Here is an 18,094-nt window from a genome sequence, read left to right as displayed (position 1 = left end):
CATCCAGGAGGGGTCCTTTGGGTTCCTCCCTGGAAATTGCACAGACTATTTCAGTACTGAACTCTGTTGTTTAAACAATGACTTTAAGAGGAGCCTGAAGTTCAATGAGTATTTCAGGAAAGTGCATACACTTTTCAATAATAAATCCATCATTAAACTTCTTGGCCTCGTGGCCTGCATCTCTTAACACCTTCTGCCATTTGTACGTGTTCTGAAAGGCTATGGAAGGATGCTGTTGGCTGATGGGGCTGTGCAAGCAACTCCAGATTTAAGGAAGAACAGAAATCTTTTCCGTAGTAAGACAATCAGCTTGATATATAGGTGCTGAATGAGTATCAAAAGAAACAAATTCATTTTGCAATGAAGTATGTATTTCTTGTTTAGAATATAAGTAAGCAAAATATATTTCTCTATTTATATTTAGGCTTACATAAAATTGTGTCATACAAGTATGGCATGAGTACATATGACTTCCTGATACTTTGGAAAGATGGAAGCGTTTTCTAGTTTTTTAGACTGCTGTATCTTTCTTTTCTGATTTAATAGTTAATATGATATACTCATCATTTACATTTTCTGTAGAAATCTCACAAAATTAGAGGTAATTCCTCTTTTATTAAATTAATTAAATCATCAGCCAGACCTTTTCTGACTTCCTCCCTCAAGTCAAAAGAAAAAGAGGAAAATTCCCCATTTCATTATTTTCTTTTAAATCAGTCCAATAGAAGGAAATGAAATTTTCAAAGGGATCACATGGAGGCTACAGAGTGGGGACGGGCAGGGTCCGTTCTCTCTCCAGCACTGGTACCCTCTGTGGCCTTTGGCAAGGCACTGAGCCACTTTCCACTTCAGTCTCCCTAGAGGGAAAAAAAAGATTTATGTAGCGTTAGACGCATCAGCTACGAGACTCTTGCTCTTTTATTTCCTACAGTACTTATATGAGTCCCACTCCCTTTGAAAGAGGTTTCTGGTAACACTTGGTACAGCACAATCGCCAGTACTAAACCCTAACCCTGCACAGGAGGAAATTGCTCCTCCGATTAAACCTGGTCCAAGCAGCATGCACTGCATGAGAGCTGAGCAGTGACCTCAGATAGAGGAAAAGGTGCAAGAAAAAGTGACAAATACTAGATTTCAATCAAGTCAGCTAGCAAGAGACTGAAAACTGCTCCAGGATCACACCAAGACAAGAATGCAGAGTACACACTACTCTCCTGACACTGCAAAAAGAAAAAAAAAATAGCAAAAGGCAGCCAAACAAAGCAAAGCACCTGCAGCATGAATTTCTGGGATTTGGCATGAGAATTAGATCATGTTGCTTATAGGACAATAATTAGGAAGGGAGTTTCTAGGCTTATAATTAAAGAGTTAAGAGCTTACCAGCCCTGAGTTGTAGATGTATTACGTGCCATAAAAGGTGTCAAGAAAAGTTCAGGAGAGCTGTGAAGAAATCCTGCCAAAACTCATGCCCAAACACATTTAATAACAAAATATGTGTACATGACAAGCATGCCTGACAGTTCAGTTTTCTAGACACTACATGGTGTTTTGAAGAAACATTAGATGTTGATGGATCTGCTTTTTACATTTAATGGTGCAAACCGAAAGGAAAAAGAAGATAAACATTGTATAACCTAATTAATGCATTAGTGTAGCTTCTTCCTCATAAACCTTAGCAGCAAACCCTTTTACTTTTGACAAAGAGTTATTTTGATCCTGTTGCAAGGAGTTCTGCTTGCTTGGTGAAAAGTAATAATATTCATTTCAGTTCTGGATATTTTCCTGCCCTCTCCTCCAGCTTCATACTTGCTACTTGTTGAAACAAGTGATTAGTCCACAGGCTATAACTGAGTTTGCTAAAAATATCACATCGTTCATGCACTTCATGCCAAATGGTTAGTGGTGATGATAAGGCAGAGGGAACCCACGCCTGCCAAGGCTTTGCACCCACTCAGGAACTTCCTGAGATATGTCTGGGGATGTGAACACCAAGATACTCCACTTTTGCAGAGGCTGCATGGAGGATCAGGGTCCAGCAAAGCAAATCAGGCAGATCCTACACTGGCAGGTAGGACGCTGCCTTCTGCTTTGCATGTCCCCGAGGGTGTCCTGTGATAAAAGCTTCTCCTTCTTGCTGTAGGAGTTAACATTTTAAGTCCTGATTCTGAGTCTTTAGGCACGTGCTGAACTTTTTCTTCCCGTCTGCAGTCCCGGGTAAGTCAGTAAGACTTCTTTGCATATGTAGAGCCTGTGTATCTTCACAGGACCGGGGCCCAGAGCAAACAAGCCTGTGCCATTTACTTTTGTACTACACGCAATCCCAGAGCTTAATACCATAGGGCACCATGTACAGAATATAGTTTTGCATTCGCAACTGCAGTAATTAATTAGAAGCCAGTAAAGCTATATGTGTGACTTAGGAATGGGAAATGCAGCCCTGGCAAAAGGTTAACATCAAGAGCACCCTAAGGAGGCTAACAGGATGGAGTTGCAAGCATATTTTCTCAAGAAAAGCAATTAAAAATGACATGATGTTAGAATAAGTCAGTCCAGAAAGAATAACAGAACATTCACCTGCAAGCAATCTCAGGAGACTGGTCAAGGCTTGGAGAAAAAAAGCGGTCTCACAAATTGCTCAGTGTTTAACTTGAAGTCCATTTGTTAATTTTGTAAACACCGCTGCTTCCGTTTTGCACTGACGCTATTGACAGTGGGACTTGAATCCCGCCAGGAAGGAAGTATCGGGTTTCAGGCAGCTTCGGGACGCTTCTCAAGTCTATCTTCACCTGAAGGGCTTTGGCACTAGTGACTGACAGACCGGTGCAGTTCGGGCTCCGTGTGAATGAAAACTGCCTTACGTTTCAGGTCCGTGTTTGGGGTCGTGGCAGAGCCAGCTCGGGTGAGGCTGCTCTTCCTTTTGCCAGCCTTTTCCCAAGGGCCTTCATTTACCCCGCAGCAGCCACAGTGCAGCGCCTGATGTGACAGCAGATTCCTGCTTTCCCACCACGTTTGCCCTGGTGTGGATACAGCCAGATGGGCTGGGAGCCCTTCATGTGGAACTAGGTCTGGCTTCTTCAGCCCACCACCCTGCACGCTGCCCTGTCCTGCTGCCGGCCATCCCAACTGGTTTCTCAGTAGGATTTCGCTCATTACCTATCCCATTTGGTATAACTGTGTCTTTGATAGCAGGGATGCTACTCTGGCAAGTAGGGTGCTCATCTTCTGGTCACTCTTGAGTGGTGCATGAGAATGTATCTATGCTGTGAACACCCTTGAGGTCCGTTTCTAAAGGTAACTCAAACGGCTGCATTTTCATTCCAATTCCCATTTTTGAGGCTCACACTTTTTTTTTCTTTTTCTCTTTTTTAAAGCCTTCCTGCTTTCTTTATTTATACCTCAGGTACATGTGGTATGAAGGACTAATCTTAAACATTTACAGCCTGAGGTTGGTTAGCGGTATTTATTTCAATTTATTATATATTATAGTATGTGTTTGATTATATATGACAGTCAATTTGCTGGAATTTATAGCTCTCTGACTAATATGCTTTCATGATGTACTTGCCCTTAATTTGTGGATTTTATGGAGAGTTTTTTGAGGTTGGATTTCCCACTTCTCTTTCCACTTGGTCTTTCTTTTTAAATTTAAATTGGTGTAAATGCATGACAGAGAGAGAAAGAGAGAATATGAAAGTTTAACAGTCGCAAAAAAATGATAGATAGTTTACTTCGCAGAATAAAGCTCCCAGAGCAGTCCCACAGCAGCCTTTCCTGGGCTCAGTGACCATTCGGTGGAGATCCCCCCTACCTTTGAATTTGGTCCCTCAGGACAAACAAAATCTTTTGACCATATCCAAGATGGGAATTGTACACAGCATCAGCAGGGAAGAAGAGGTCAAGAATTAGGGTGGGCCCAGCCTGGCACAGACTGGGAGAACACAGCCAGATTTACTCCTTTTTTGGTAGAGCGCACTCAGCAGGGGCACCCATCCTCCCCTCCCCATGCTTTCTCACTATGGCTCAGCTCCACTTCTCTTTGCAAACATCCCTTCTGCCTCTGCCATATACGCTGAGATCAAGGAGAGGCATATAGGAACAAAAGAAAGAACCTGGACTTGCAGTCCAGGCATGCATTTTTAAGTGCTTCCCAAACACTAAACTAATTTAAACCCCCTGGTTATGGGATTTAGATAGTTCCTGAGCAGTGTTTGTTTGATTTTTTCAGACCAGATTAAAAATGTTTCAGGTTCTCAGCAAACAGGATTTGACACTGTGCTGAAAGGTAAGAAGTCAGAGGAAAGGGGGGTTCAGCTCAGCATCTCAGCTCAGATAACGAACATGCAAAGCACAGTAAGTAGGCCACAAGTAGAGGCAGATTGTGGCAAGGAGGAGGTAAGAAACCTACTGTGAACAGAGCAGGGACCTCAATCAGTCCCTCCCCAGGCAGTGATTATGGCAGCAATGACTGAAAAGCGTGTAACAGCCGTGGCATCTGAGTCTGCCCAGACTGCCTTCCTGGGCAGGTACCTTCTCAGGGTCTGTCTGGTATGAGATTAAGCTGGACACATCAAAGAAACATCAAGGCAGGTAGAGCTGTGAGCTAGAGGGAGAGGATGACATAAGATGACACCTGATACAAGAGGAGATGAGACCTACTGGAGCCTGAGGCTGAGCTCTGATGCAGTGCCAGAGGGTCAGAGGGATGGAGAGAAGCCAGAACAGAGCAGACAAGAGGAATCACCTCCTCAACAGGGCAGGGGGTGCTGCATCACGATAGCTGTGGAGAGCAGACCTTGACTTTGGTCTTCCTTCTCATGTCTTCAAAGATTGTTGCTTCATAGGCCTCAAGACAACTGGGGAGCTGTACCCAAACTGGCAAAAGCAGAAAAAAAGGGAGGAGAAATGTTCATTAAAAGGAAAATATAGGCACTGAGCAACCCAACTAAAATTTTATGGGGCTGAAGATTCTTCGTGACTGAAATGCTAGTTACAACTTTCCTATAGGTATCTTCTGACCTTAGAGAGCACCCAAAATCCAAAGCAACCTAAAATTTAGCAAAGATAACCTGACTTGCTATAGATCTTAAGAGAAAGAGTCTCTAGGGTATCAGAAAAGATACACAACCTTTTTTAAAACTGTCCATACATTTTTAAATTAATTTCTGCTCAAACCTAATATATCTCTGCAGTTCTTTGCAGTGGCACCATCACTGAATATGATTGGGCTTTTCCCATAGCCTTGTCACTGCTCACCCAGACTCGCTCTCTTTTCAGGGTAGTTCTGGTTTGAGGTGCTGGTCTTCCCATTAAAACAACAGGAGCCATCTGAGAAATTCAGATTTGTTATTAGTCTAATTCAAGATTCATTACACACTGCCTTTTGAGAGGGAGGAGGGCGCAGCATTAAACAGGGGAATTTCCAGGGTTGTCCACATATTGCTAAATGCCTTTTGGGCACTCAACATGACAGGGAAGGGGGAAATTATGCAGTCACTGCCTTATCTCATGAACCTTGCTTTTGCTTTTCTGATATCCTCACTGAAAAGACTACACAAAATTACTAGACTGCACAAAGACTGTAAAATGCTTTACTTTGCTCAGAAGAGGGATTACGTGTATTTTACCTTACGACACTACAGATCTCATGACACCACAAACTGGGTGAATATTTTGGGACATCTGCACTTCTGAGCTCCTGCCTCAAGCTATTCCTCATTATTTACTGCTAACTAATGAGCAGTCAGGTGGCTGATTCTTTTAACAGAGGGCACCGTTTAGACTGCTGTATACCCTCGAGCACCATTTACCATCTCACACTTTGGTCTGGGCTTTTCATTTAAGCAAATATCTCCCTTCCTTGAAACACTGCTGGATATAACAGATAGAGAGGCAGCCATGTACCAAAATAGACGTATTTCTAAACATTTCCAGCTGCCTTTAGGGCCCATATAGTATATGAGGTGAGATACTGTGAGGTTTCACCACACAGTAAAGAGCAGCCAAAGGGCATTTTCTAAACTTTTTTTTCCTACTGTCTTCCATTTGATGAAAGACTTGTGGTTAAACCTTTATCTTCTATAAACATTTAAAAGTAGGTTACCTTTTATTTTCATGTCTCACTTTTGTTTCATTAGAAGACAGGTTTTACTGCAGTAATTCAGGTGATTGATACCTTGGATCACCTTCAGAAAATAGATGTTAATGATCTGTATCTATGTCTGCATTCCAGCGCAGATGTGAGCACAGATGTATTTGCATGCGAGATGCCCATGAAGCAGTGTTTCTTTCCAATGGCATTTTTTCTTTGCTTTTACATAAGGCAGCTCCCATGCACATGGTATGGAAACCTCTAGGAGCAGAATTTTTGTCAGACTGCTCTCTCTTCTCCTCCGTCCACGCCTCAGCAAGTACCTCCATGCCATCCAGGTTTACTGATTTTTTTAAACAGCGGACCATTACTGATTTTGTGGCAAATATATGGATGTGGTTCATTATCCAGAGGATCCCCAAATTATTAAAAAAAAAAAAAAAAAAAAAAAGCTCATTTTCCTCTGCTTCGTTTAAGGGACCTGGTCCTCACAGCTGGTATTCCTAAATTCTCTCTGGAAATTCTAGTCACAGCCTTGCCACTGAGGAAAAAAGGAAAAACACAGAGCCTGCAGTAGAACAATAACCATCTTTTGTCATCTTAAATGGTTATTGCAACTAGCTGCACTTCAAATCCCCACTGCAAAAGTACTCAAGCTCTGCCTGGTGACGTGCAGTCACCGTGCCATCACCAACCATGCACATCCAGCAGGGACCATGGGAGAATTTCAAGTGTTTACTATTAATAACACTCCTGTCTCCCAGTGAAGAATCTGTGAAGCAGTTGCTGTCATTGTCCTGAAAATACAGGTTGAACAGGAAGGTGGCACTAACATTTAGGTAATGCCTAAAATGTTTCTGAAAGTCAACACTGAATGAGCATTAATTCTTCAGTAGAGTGAGAGTTAACAATTTAATAGTAAACTGTTAAGAAAACTGAAGCTCACACAGGAAAGCTAAAATTATTAAAAGAGCTCAGAAAGCTGCAGCAACTATTAAATCTCCCTTGTCCTTAATGTTTGGGGTTTTTTTTCCTTAGCAACCAGATTCAAAATTCAAAAGATGCCAGAAAACTATGAACTTATTTTAAATGAGCTGTGGAAATCTCCCGCTGTCCTGTGTCTCTCTGTCTGAAGCTATGACCTTCCCGTCCTAGTGTCATGTGTCTGTATAAAGAAATAATTCATAGTGCACTTTTTTTGTTTTACATAATAATTGATTAAAAATGCTTCATATTCTATTTCGCTTATTTAATTCACTTATTAAATTTGAGTCCAAATAATGCTTTAAAAGTTTTATTTTTAAGCCTGAGAGTTTTTACACAACAACAAAACAATGAGAAATTGACCTGGAGAAAGCAGTTATTGGTGCAGACAAGAAAAATTACTTCCCTTATCTGTTAAAGAGAGATTCCTACCAAAAGCATGAAGCATAGGGAAATCTTGGTATCACAAGACATCTGAAATACACTTTAAATTAGAACAAATCAGCTAGGAGACTGAAGAAAAATGAGGAAAAAAAAAAACAGCTAACTAAAAAGCCCCAAATACTTGTCTTCTTGGAACAGATCTGTGGAATGAATAGTTGCTTCTGTTTACTAAACTCAAGTACTTCTCTTAAAATAAAAAACCAACTTTTTATAGGAGAGTAATTTCCTAAAAGAGGTAACTCAGTCTGCCAAAATGTTAGTTTAAAAGGAGATTCTGTTTTGAATGTATCCTTAGAACTGTAAAAAGCAGACAAGCTCTTTATTCTCAGTAAATCTCATCTCCCTTTCAAATATTCCCTCCAGTGAATAATAATGCCAGAATAACACCAACAAATGGGTGAATCATGATCAGAAAACACAGTGGAAAGAAAAGAAAACAGACAAAATTTAACCCCAAGACACAAGAGACAGGTGCTTCTGCAAATGACGTCTGGGATTTCAAACATTGGTCCCAAAAGCAGCAGTTCCCGCCTTGTACTGGGAACTTAGGTTGTGATTAATTAACGGCACTTCACTCTCCTGAACTTTATTTGGAAGGTCTTTAAAAAGCCTCTGGAGGGAGATACCAATTTCTCTACTGAAAGAAAAGGAAGCTGCAGATTCTCTCCCTGCTCCTGTTTAACTCCATCAAGTCGCAATCTGTAGTTACTGAATGCTCAATTCACCAGCAGACCCAGCCAGGAGGGGCTACAGCCCATTGAGTTAAGTGTGGGCTCTGGGATCTATGGGATCAGGCTTATCTTGGGCCTTGGAACCTTACTGTTGTCTATAAACTGACTTGGCAGAAATCATATACTCCAGAGCAAAACTCTCAAGATCTTTTTCAGAGTGAAGGAGAAATCTTGCTAGTTCAGGAGGAAGAACACCCATCAAGAATAATGTAGATGATGAGACATTAAAAAATGAAACAAAATAAGCCTGGGTATTTTGGTTTCTTTATTCTGGCAATGTCTTTTTATCTGAGATGAGAGAGTTTGAAAATAATAAAACTAAGGGAAAATGGAGAAGAGCTGTTCAGTGATCCCTATCAATCAGCAACAAGAGAAACAAAAGCACTGCTAGTCAAATTTATGAGCCTTGAGAGATCTTGGCTGAAGTCAGTAGAGAAATACCTCCTCTAAATACCCCCCTCTCCCCAGCTAATCCCTAACTCCTTCCCTCCCAGACTTAAGAAATGAGCTCAAAATATCCATGTTTTACTGTGAGCACAAAGTTTCTCTCTCTCACTCTCTTTCTTTTGGTGCTGTTAACTGATATCACCCTCAGATAGTGCAGCTGAATATAAAAAAATATAAGTCCTGGCAGCTTTCAGACTCACTTTTTCATCAAAAACTCGATGGGAAGAGGGAAGCAAGCTGCTGAGCTACTCCTAATCTACCTGGAGGTTTTTTACCAGAGCCCAAGCCTCTGGAGAGCAGCTCACAGAAGCTCTAATCACAACAAGGCCCAGGCAGCCATTTCTTGATTTCACACACATTTAACACGCGCACATCTCGGGCAGGTGCTGAGGTATTGGGAACATTTGTGAGAAGATTAGAGCAAAACGTGGGGAGAGAGTGAAATGGCTGCAGGCAGGGATGCATCCTGACAGTGGATTCCCTGCCTGACCCAGCCAGGAGAGAAAAAGTGCAGCACTCTCTAAAGCCGTACCCTCTTCTTGGATTCAATCCCAAAATGTCTTTTTATACATGCTTAGCTCTGTATAGGTTTATAACATTTCCTAAACTGCTTTTATCCTCTTCTGCATTCAGATCTAAGGTTTCTGACTATCAATTCTTCAGGAAAATTAGCAGAGCTAGCCTCTGCAAAGAATGAGATGGGTAAATGAAACTCTGCAATGAACTGGGCTTATAACGCAATGTGTTGTTTGCTTATAAAACAGAAGAAATACTGTTAATCTCATTTACTTTCTGTTGATGCCAGTTGTTTTTAAAAATATCTCTGACTGAGTGCAGAACCTGCTTCCTCTTGAAATTCATGGTCACAAATAGAAATTATGCATTTCTGTTTGTATCTAGATTTGATCTTATGCTGGAACTCATGCTTTTGTACTATTCTGAGCACAAAAGGCTCTGACCTAGTAGCTGTCAAACAACAAGGATAAACATCGTTGCACATACACATAGAAATACAAAAAAAGGTAAAATAATGGCCTTGTCTGGTCATTAAACGTTTAGTTTTGCATCAGTGACTCCCAGTGATGTTCATTTCCACAGTGAACCCAGTCCTGTTAAATGTCCAATTTCTGGTGCCAAGTCATTAATCAAAACTAAAAAGCAGTTAGTTTTTTTAAAAAATAATTGGCTTCTATCTGGAGTCATGTTAGATCTCCTTTAATGGATGGTGTTTCAGCTTCCTGGTTGTCATCAATCTCCTTTAGAAACATCTCTTCAAAGAAACATTTTACTAAGATACTGAATCTTCATCTCTCCTTGTTGCTGATCTTTGCTGGCTTCATAGTGTAACTAGGAATTAATTCTTCCATTTCCCTGTAAGGAAGGGAGAGATTCTACATTTTTTGTGCACAGAGAAGGGAGGCTGTCACCCATGAGCTGGAAAAGCTGTTGGCAGTGGCAAAGCCAAGTGAAGGCTCCTTGTTGCCAGCGGGAAAATTAAAGTGTTAACATTAGTTCTGTCATAAGGTATTAAACCAATTCCTTGTTTCAGACCACTGCTATCCTGCTGAAAGGCCGAATCAGCTCAATTATTAGGCATGAGAAAACTCAGCACAGCACAGGATGTGTTGCAGGGAAGAAAAGTCCTGCCATACCTTGCTTCCCTCCTGCAACAAACTATTAACTTGCTGAGGGAAAAGGCAGGTGTTGCTGAGGAGATGACCCAAGTCCAGAGAGGCTACTGTATTCCCACCTTGGAGCCGGGTCTGATGAAGTAAATTCCCTAAACCATTACACTCCTCCCCTTTAGCAGCAACCCTGAACTACACTCTACACCATTACACATTTCAGATCATCCCCACTGCAAGCTGCAGCACAAAAATCCAGAGGTTAAAGTCATATGGTATCAGTCCTTCCCTTGTCATTGTCATCAGTTAGATAAGATGCTCCAAGACATCTTTCCTGTGGTTCTGAACTTTGTCTTGGGTAGAGGCAGACAATGCTCACACTCATTTTTGGCTAGCAGAAGACTGGGGACAACAGAGAACCAACATGCCAAGAAAAACCTCCTTTGTAAAAGATCAGCTGGGCATTGCCTGCTCCTGCCAGAGCCTAAAGAGTTGGCTGAGAAGGCAGAGTCACACTGGCAGGTGGTGGCTGCAAGGAAACATCATTGACACTGCTCGATAGCTGAGAACCCAGCCTTGGCACAACAGGAGTGTCCCATCACTCTGGGGCTGGTCTAGGCAAGAGGTACTGCAGCTGCAAGTTAAATGCAAACTGTTTTCTGATTTTCTAATCAAGATAGCCTAAAGTAATGAACAGTTCACTAAAATTCCTAGTACAGCTTTCCCAATTATTATTGATTATTGCACATAAATTCTTGTACAATGGAATGCATGCTGGTCCCACAAAGCAATATTTATGTTTTAACACAGACTTAAACATTTGGGATAGGAAAATTTTGTCTCATTTTAAATCACATTTTGAAGACTTATACACCAGCTTTCTCCCTGGGAAAAAAAAAAAAAAAACAAAAAACCCACATACAGAAGTGGAGTCATTAGTTACATTCTTTGCAAGTATATGATTTCCACTTCTCTCTACCTGCCGAGACAAGCACACAAGTTTTCACATTGCTGAATGAAACCACTTGACATAAGCCTTCCTGGCAAAACTCCATCCCCATACAAATAAAAAGTTCAGTCTCATTATAAAGGAAAAAAATAATGCTGATTTTTGAGTGATTAGTATACACTCCATTAAAAACCATGAGTTCAGATTACATTTAGACACTGCATCTGCAGGGTAACAAGGGACACCAGACTGCAATTTTATTTTAAATCCTAAAAGCACCTTTGATAACTTTGAGGGCTCCACCTGTCGATCCTGGGCAGCATCAGAGGCCAACAGGGCTCTGCCATTTCCACATACACTATCCCAAGGAAAACAACACTTTCAGTCGTGCCTATCTGCTCTTCTCTGCAGCAGCTTATCCTCAGAAAGGGGCTGTTTAATCAGTATTTGTCAAGCCATAACCTCCTGCAACAGGGGCCCACCAGCACAGGTACAATCAAAATAATGCATTAGTACATCTAGACAAATGAGTTGCTCCTTTTTCCTCAGCAATGTCATCTTGGCTTGTGCACTCCCTTCAGAGATGTTAACAACTGGCAGCTCTGCTCAGGGAGATCACTGATCTAATTTATTTTTCCTTCCCCCTTTAGGGAATGCTATCACAATGCTCTAAGATCATTGCCTTGTACATCTCACTCCCCTCCCCTGATGAAATGGCTCTGAAATGTCACCACCTGATCTGTGGGGGAGGCTGCACCCTCACAAGCCCTTCCATTAACTATTCCTGCTGACAGCTCGTTGTTTCTTCAGCGAGCTGTCTCTGCTTACCCAAGGGGGTGCTTCCACAGGACCTTCATCGCTGGCTTTTAACAGCCTTGTAATCACAGCTCAAAACATACTGGTTGACAAACTCCTGTTTTATCAATATTTTATCCTCAACACTAGCTTTTCAATGATGTTGCTCAGCCTTAACTCAGTGACACTATTTCCATGCCATGTCTCAACGTGTCTAGGGCTTAGCAGCAATAGATGTGTTTGGGGATCTAAATAGCCCCACCTCTGAGGCCTCAGAGGATGCTGTGTCTTCTCCTCATTTCCGAGGCATTGGAAAGGCTTTCACAAGATGGAGAGAAAGTTTACAAGTTTGTGCTTGTTCTCAGTGTGTGTTTGTTCAGCAACAGCTCCTTGAAAATGGCTGATTTGGGGCTGTATTTAAACTGAACACATCTGAGAACGGTTGGATGGAAAACATATCGGCAAATGCAGTCACCTGGAGGAGGAGTTGCTCTCTGGGGCCACCACAGCAGCCTTTCCTAGCAGGATAATGTTCATGTTGTCTGGAAAACCATAATACATAAGAAAATAAAAGGAAACCTGTATTTCTTATTGTTCTTACTCACTGTGGCAATTTTCTGTGGCATGTAATACTTCCCACCCTTGTGTTCATGTGTTCCTCCACACTGCCCCCTCTCTTTAGGATGACTTGTCTACTGCAGCTCAGAGAAGTAACATTTAAAAACCATAATATTATGTTTCTCTTCCTTCCCCCGTGTAACTTTCTGCCTTCAGACACGCTGTGTGTATGGTCTCCCACAGCAGCACCTTTGTACCACCTATTATCCCTTGGCAGAGGTGCTGGGCATCAGCTGCTTTGATGGAACAGAGGACTGGTGTCTTTACAGCTCTCCTGATGAGGTACAGCTTTTCTATTTCTCACAAGAGCACTAGAAAATTGATAGCTTGTATGCCAGTGGAAAAACTATCCCTTCCAAGATAACCTATTCTTCATCTTCATGCAGAATATTTCCTTCAAAGATCAATTCACAAAACCAGATTTTCTTAGCCTATGAGATGTTCACCAGACCTTACTCTTGCATAAGCCTTTTCATGCCTAATTTTGCATTTTGCCATCCTTATCTCCAATTTTACCATGGCAAATATACACTAGAATATTTACATATTAACATACTAGCCTTTTATGTTCCAAGACAAAAATAATTAGCTTGTTCAGGAACATGCATTCGTTTTTCTTTTCCCTTATCCCTATATAGTCAGAAACAAAAGCTCTTGCACTTTAATAAAAAAATTTAAATCCTTTCAAATTATACCTAAAACCCCCATGACTGCACATACACTTGCTCATTAATCTCTTGCTGCTTATTAAAATGCATCATGAGTTTCAAAAAACTGATCATTGAAAATGATGCATTTATATAAATTCACAGCATGAAATGACTAAAAGTAGGGACATTGAAGGTATTCATTGTTATTTCACATTTTTCTATTTAGTCACTCTTACTATTCCATGACAGCTGAGAGAATATTCCTGTATAAAATATTCATATGTCTATATATGCATGTATTTATGCATATATGTATAAAAGATAAGCACAATGCAATGAAGACTACATCTGAAAAAAACTTGGCAGCTGTAGGAGGCAGGTGTTTTCCATGGCTCTCTGTGAAAGAGCACACTGCCGTTAACAATGCTGTGAAAGACTGCCTGTAGACCAGAAACATATGCATCAACAGAAGATTACAGCCATGACAGACCTGCAGGTATATGGGTAAAAACACAAGGCTAAACATCAGTGCACTCAATACACTCAATCCTACATCTAAAAGCATCTTTGAACAAAGAAATTGCTGTCTAGAATGATATACACACCGGCAACGTGGGAGCTGCAAACATTGCTACTTCCGCTCTGGAATAAAATCAAAGGCAAAGGGCCAGATTCCTAAAAGGCAACGTTCAGTCTCCCACTTTTCCTCTTAGGTTACATCCAAGAGAAAGTGAGGCACAGGATCACATTCTGGTCTTCCAGCCGTATGAAAGACTCCATTGAAATCAATGTGTAAAACTCAGCAGTTCCCCACCATGTAATTTTCTATATAACATTTGTGCCATTTCCCACTGGAATTAACAGTAACCCTGAAAATCTCCTGAATCTGAGGCTTGCACTGGAGAGAGGATGCACAGCTGCAGAGGGAGCAGGATGAGAGGGAACTCTTGTCATACCCAGTGCACCCCTGGCACAGAGCCCTGCCTTATGCCCACTCGGTGGGTTTGGCTGCAGCACTTTCTGATCTGCGACCAGGGTACGCCACTTATAAGTAAAAAAAAAAAAAATATACTAAAAAAAAAAAGTGAACACATTCACCTTGGTTAAGTAGCCTGATAAACTGTGGTATTTTGCACTTTTGGCCCACGGCAGAGAACCGGGCGGTAATCTTATCAGGGAAACACAATCCTGGAAAAGCACTCCAGCCTCACAACCCCGGCTGCCCTGTCTCTCCAGGCTCAGCTCTGCCCCTCAAAGCCAGTCACTGCTCCTACCTAGGCTTAGCCCTGCCTTTTTATAGTCAAGGATGACATACTGCACATCAGAAATTATGTACAATATGCCTGGCTTTCCAAGTCTGTAAACCAGCAATAGCATGTTTCTACCAGTAACTGTTGCTGTTCCTGAAAAACAATAATATTTTCTTTGAGCAATTTTAAAAAATTAAATAATCAGGCTTCTTCAACCAAAGTTAAAGGCACCTCCCTCAGGAAACTCTTTTAAACCCAAGAAAACAGCAAATGCAAGGTATTTTCAGGTGAGTAGGTTTTATTTATGGTTCTAGCAATTTAACCAAAAACTAGAGACAGCAGTCATATCATAACCCTTATAGTTTCCTTCTGTTTACTTGGATAGGCTCTAATCACATATGCAACATCTGTTGACGCTCTGGCATGACTGGCAAGACACCAAAATAACCGTGTTCTGCATAACAAACTGTTGGGGTTTTCATCTCTCTCCTGGTCTCTCTGCTCCAGCACACAAAGCCACAGCAAACTCTGCCTGCCAGGGTGTGAGTGAGATCAGAAAATGTCCCTTCAAGGGTGTGATAGAAACCAGAATTGCATGATTATGGTGTGCTTTCAAAAATATGTCTTCGGGCAATTTTCAGTTCCTGTATGAAAAGAGTAGGATTAGACGATAAAAACTAAACCACAACCAGAGCAGCAGAGTCAAATACCAAGCCCTTTTGGGCACAAACTCAGAAGCACTCAGAGAGAACACTGGCTACTCCCTTCAGATTTCTAAAATACATCTCTGGAAGCACTTCTTGAAGCACAGATTTGTTTATAAGTTTGGCAGGAACCAGAACCACCCTTGCAATGTGCTCTAGGCGTGCTGGGAGTGACTTCCTGGCTCCCGTGGGGTCTGCAATCAGAGCAGAGGTAGCAGAAGAGGGGAGCAGTGGGAAGAAGCAGCCGAGGTCTGGAACTGACTTTCTGAAGAGTGCCCACCAGCCCAGAGCTCAAAGGAAATCACATCACCATAGTGGAGTTTTTTACCTCTAGGTTTTCCAGGGTTCATGGCCAAAAGCAATGTCAGCGCTGCTCAGACTTCCAGTCTCCTTTTTCTTTCATCCTTTCTATTCCCTTGACTTCTCCCTGCTCTGTACAGCTGATATTTCACAGCAGGTGAAGTGAAGGTGCTCCCACCCCCTGGGGAGCAGCTAAATCCCCAGCAGCCCGTCTGGGCTTGGCCCCGTTGCCCAGCCCTGCTGCCTCTCTTCCTCCTTCCTGGAGGTGGCGGTCAAGGAGAGACCTCCTCAGGCTGGAGCTCAGCGTGAGACCTCGCTGCAGGGCCAGAGGTGCCTGTGTGCTCGGCAAACCTGCAGGTGCCACCTCCCCTCTGTCACCAACCATCTCACAGGTCCCGAGGAACAGGGAATACAGAGCTGCCAGGTTACCAAAATGCTGAGGGAATTCAGCGATGCGTGACACAGACACGCTTAACGTGCTGATTAAGGTCAGTTATCTGTTAACTGGGGAGCAAAGACAAAGGAAGTTGTCATTTACATGTATTTTCAATTTATGACTCACTCCAGTTTTGTTTTTTGGTGTTGTTTTTTTGTTTTTTGTTTTTCCTTCTCAAACCTTTTAAGTTTCAAAAGGAAAAAAAAGAAAAAGCAAAGCAGCTCCCCCAGGAGAGAAGAACAAAGTACAGGGTACATGAGGAGGAAAATAATGTGCTTTCCTGTTGCTGAAAAATATCTTACACATTTGGATTACTTCAGTTTCTCCTCAGAATGAATACATATGCTGCTGACCGTTTCCCTTTTATACTGATTAACTTTTTCCAGGAAGCATTTTTTCCTCCCCAACACACTCCATTCCTTCCTGAAGAAGCCTGGTTCATGCTAGAGGATGTTTCTGTCAGAATGGAGTCAGAAGGTTGTTTTTAAGAGAAAAATCTTGTGTAGAAAGTGATTTTCTAAGACTATGAAGAGAGTAGCTTGTGAAAAAAAAAACCAACCCAAAAAAACCCAACCCAAACCTATAAAAAATCTTTTCTTCCTTATTGTATTTTTAAATATGAGTTTTATTTCATGAAGAACAGGGCTTTTTAAAGCTTTGAATAAATGTATCTGCATGAGCTCATCCCACTCAGAAAATATTTCTACCAAATATTGAAAAATATTTTGATAAGACAACAGTGAATACAAGCAGCAAGTAACTCCCATCATTGTCAAGGACTTTGTCACGTGCACTGGGTGTGTTGGCCCCTGCTTTAGACTATTTCCCACATTTGTTTGGTAGAACTGGAATAGGAGCACAAACCAATCTGTGCAGGCTTGACAGAGCTTGTTGGCCCAATTTCTATGTGTCTTTCACAATGTCATTACCAGAATGAACTCAGCCAAACTTGATGCAGTGGGTAATATCAGCAATAAAGGAAACAGAGTAAATAACCTGAAAATTGAGATCTGTGTAACTCATGATGTAAAATCAAATATATCTTCTGGGAACACCCCGGACTTAAACAGAGACAGCTGCTTTACACAGGGGGATTAAAAGGGTAACACAAATCTTGGGAACAGATTTTGTATCCTGAAATTACAATTAATAAAGACACATTGCACGTTAATTAAAGACACAGAATTAACTATTTATTACACACAAGTATTTATAAGACCTACTGCTGCAAACCGCAGGGTTTCTGGCTGCATGTCAGTGCTAAGCAGTGCTTTACCAGAGGAAGATCAGATCCTAAATTTAAATTAAATTTTAATTGGTGAAATTATCCTAGGGGAAAAGAGGCTCTTGAGGACAAGGCAGGGCCACTGAGAGAGCTGGGACAACTCTCTGAGGTGATTTCAAAATTAAAATTGTTATTTTTCTAAAACCTGAAACGCAGCTGAAAATTCAACCCTGAAGTTCAAGAAAATCACCCCTGTATCCATCAAACTGTTGAAAGGCTACAGCTCCTGGGCAAGCATAGACGTCCTTCTTTTTCTCTGTAATTAACACATAGTCTTGTTCCTCACTTCACTGTTAGGCTCAAAACAAGAAGCCCCAAACTCACCAAGGAACAGGATGGACTGGAGCGTGAATCTCTCGCTTCCCAGTTAAAGTAACAAAATCTGATTCGTTTGTCCAGCTGTGACCAAAGTCTTTAACAAATTAGTGAACAGCCCCACACAGCAGTCTTTTAGCTTTTTAGCAGTCTTTATGATATTTTCTCCATTCCTTGCTAGTTATTTCCAGGCATTAAAAAACCTACCTCTTGGGCACATCTTTGTCATCAAACTTGCCACAAAAATACACCTGGTGTAGCTTGAAAAGGAGGAAGACTGTTAGGCTTTTGTAAGTGCCTAAAGAAAGTCAAAACAAGCAGCGAGTCAGTGTGGGACAGCCCTGCTTTCTGGTCTTTATACTCTATGTTTGCTGCACAGAAATTTTATAGCCTTCACGTTCCTTAACTAACACCTTCACTGCTTATCTCATTCACTGGTGATATGATATAGCTGTAAAAATAATGTCCAACTG

General features: G+C 41.5%; 1 long non-coding RNA gene across 1 annotated transcript; it reads right to left on the bottom strand.

The window, feature by feature from the left end:
- Window positions 1-384: 384 nt before the first annotated feature.
- On the bottom strand, window positions 385-15,806 carry LOC136287650 (uncharacterized). Its single transcript, XR_010720234.1, has 3 exons — window positions 15,614-15,806; window positions 4,742-4,872; window positions 385-857 (listed from the first exon to the last, which is right to left on the bottom strand). It is a non-coding gene; the product is annotated as an uncharacterized lncRNA (long non-coding RNA).
- Window positions 15,807-18,094: the final 2,288 nt, after the last annotated feature.

This window comes from Chamaea fasciata, unplaced genomic scaffold, assembly GCF_029207755.1.
Source record: "Chamaea fasciata isolate MVZ Bird 193981 ecotype frontalis unplaced genomic scaffold, bChaFas1.0.hap1 SCAF_3, whole genome shotgun sequence".
Taxonomy (NCBI): Eukaryota; Metazoa; Chordata; class Aves; order Passeriformes; family Sylviidae; genus Chamaea; species Chamaea fasciata.
This window is presented reverse-complemented; position numbering and strand designations above follow the sequence as displayed.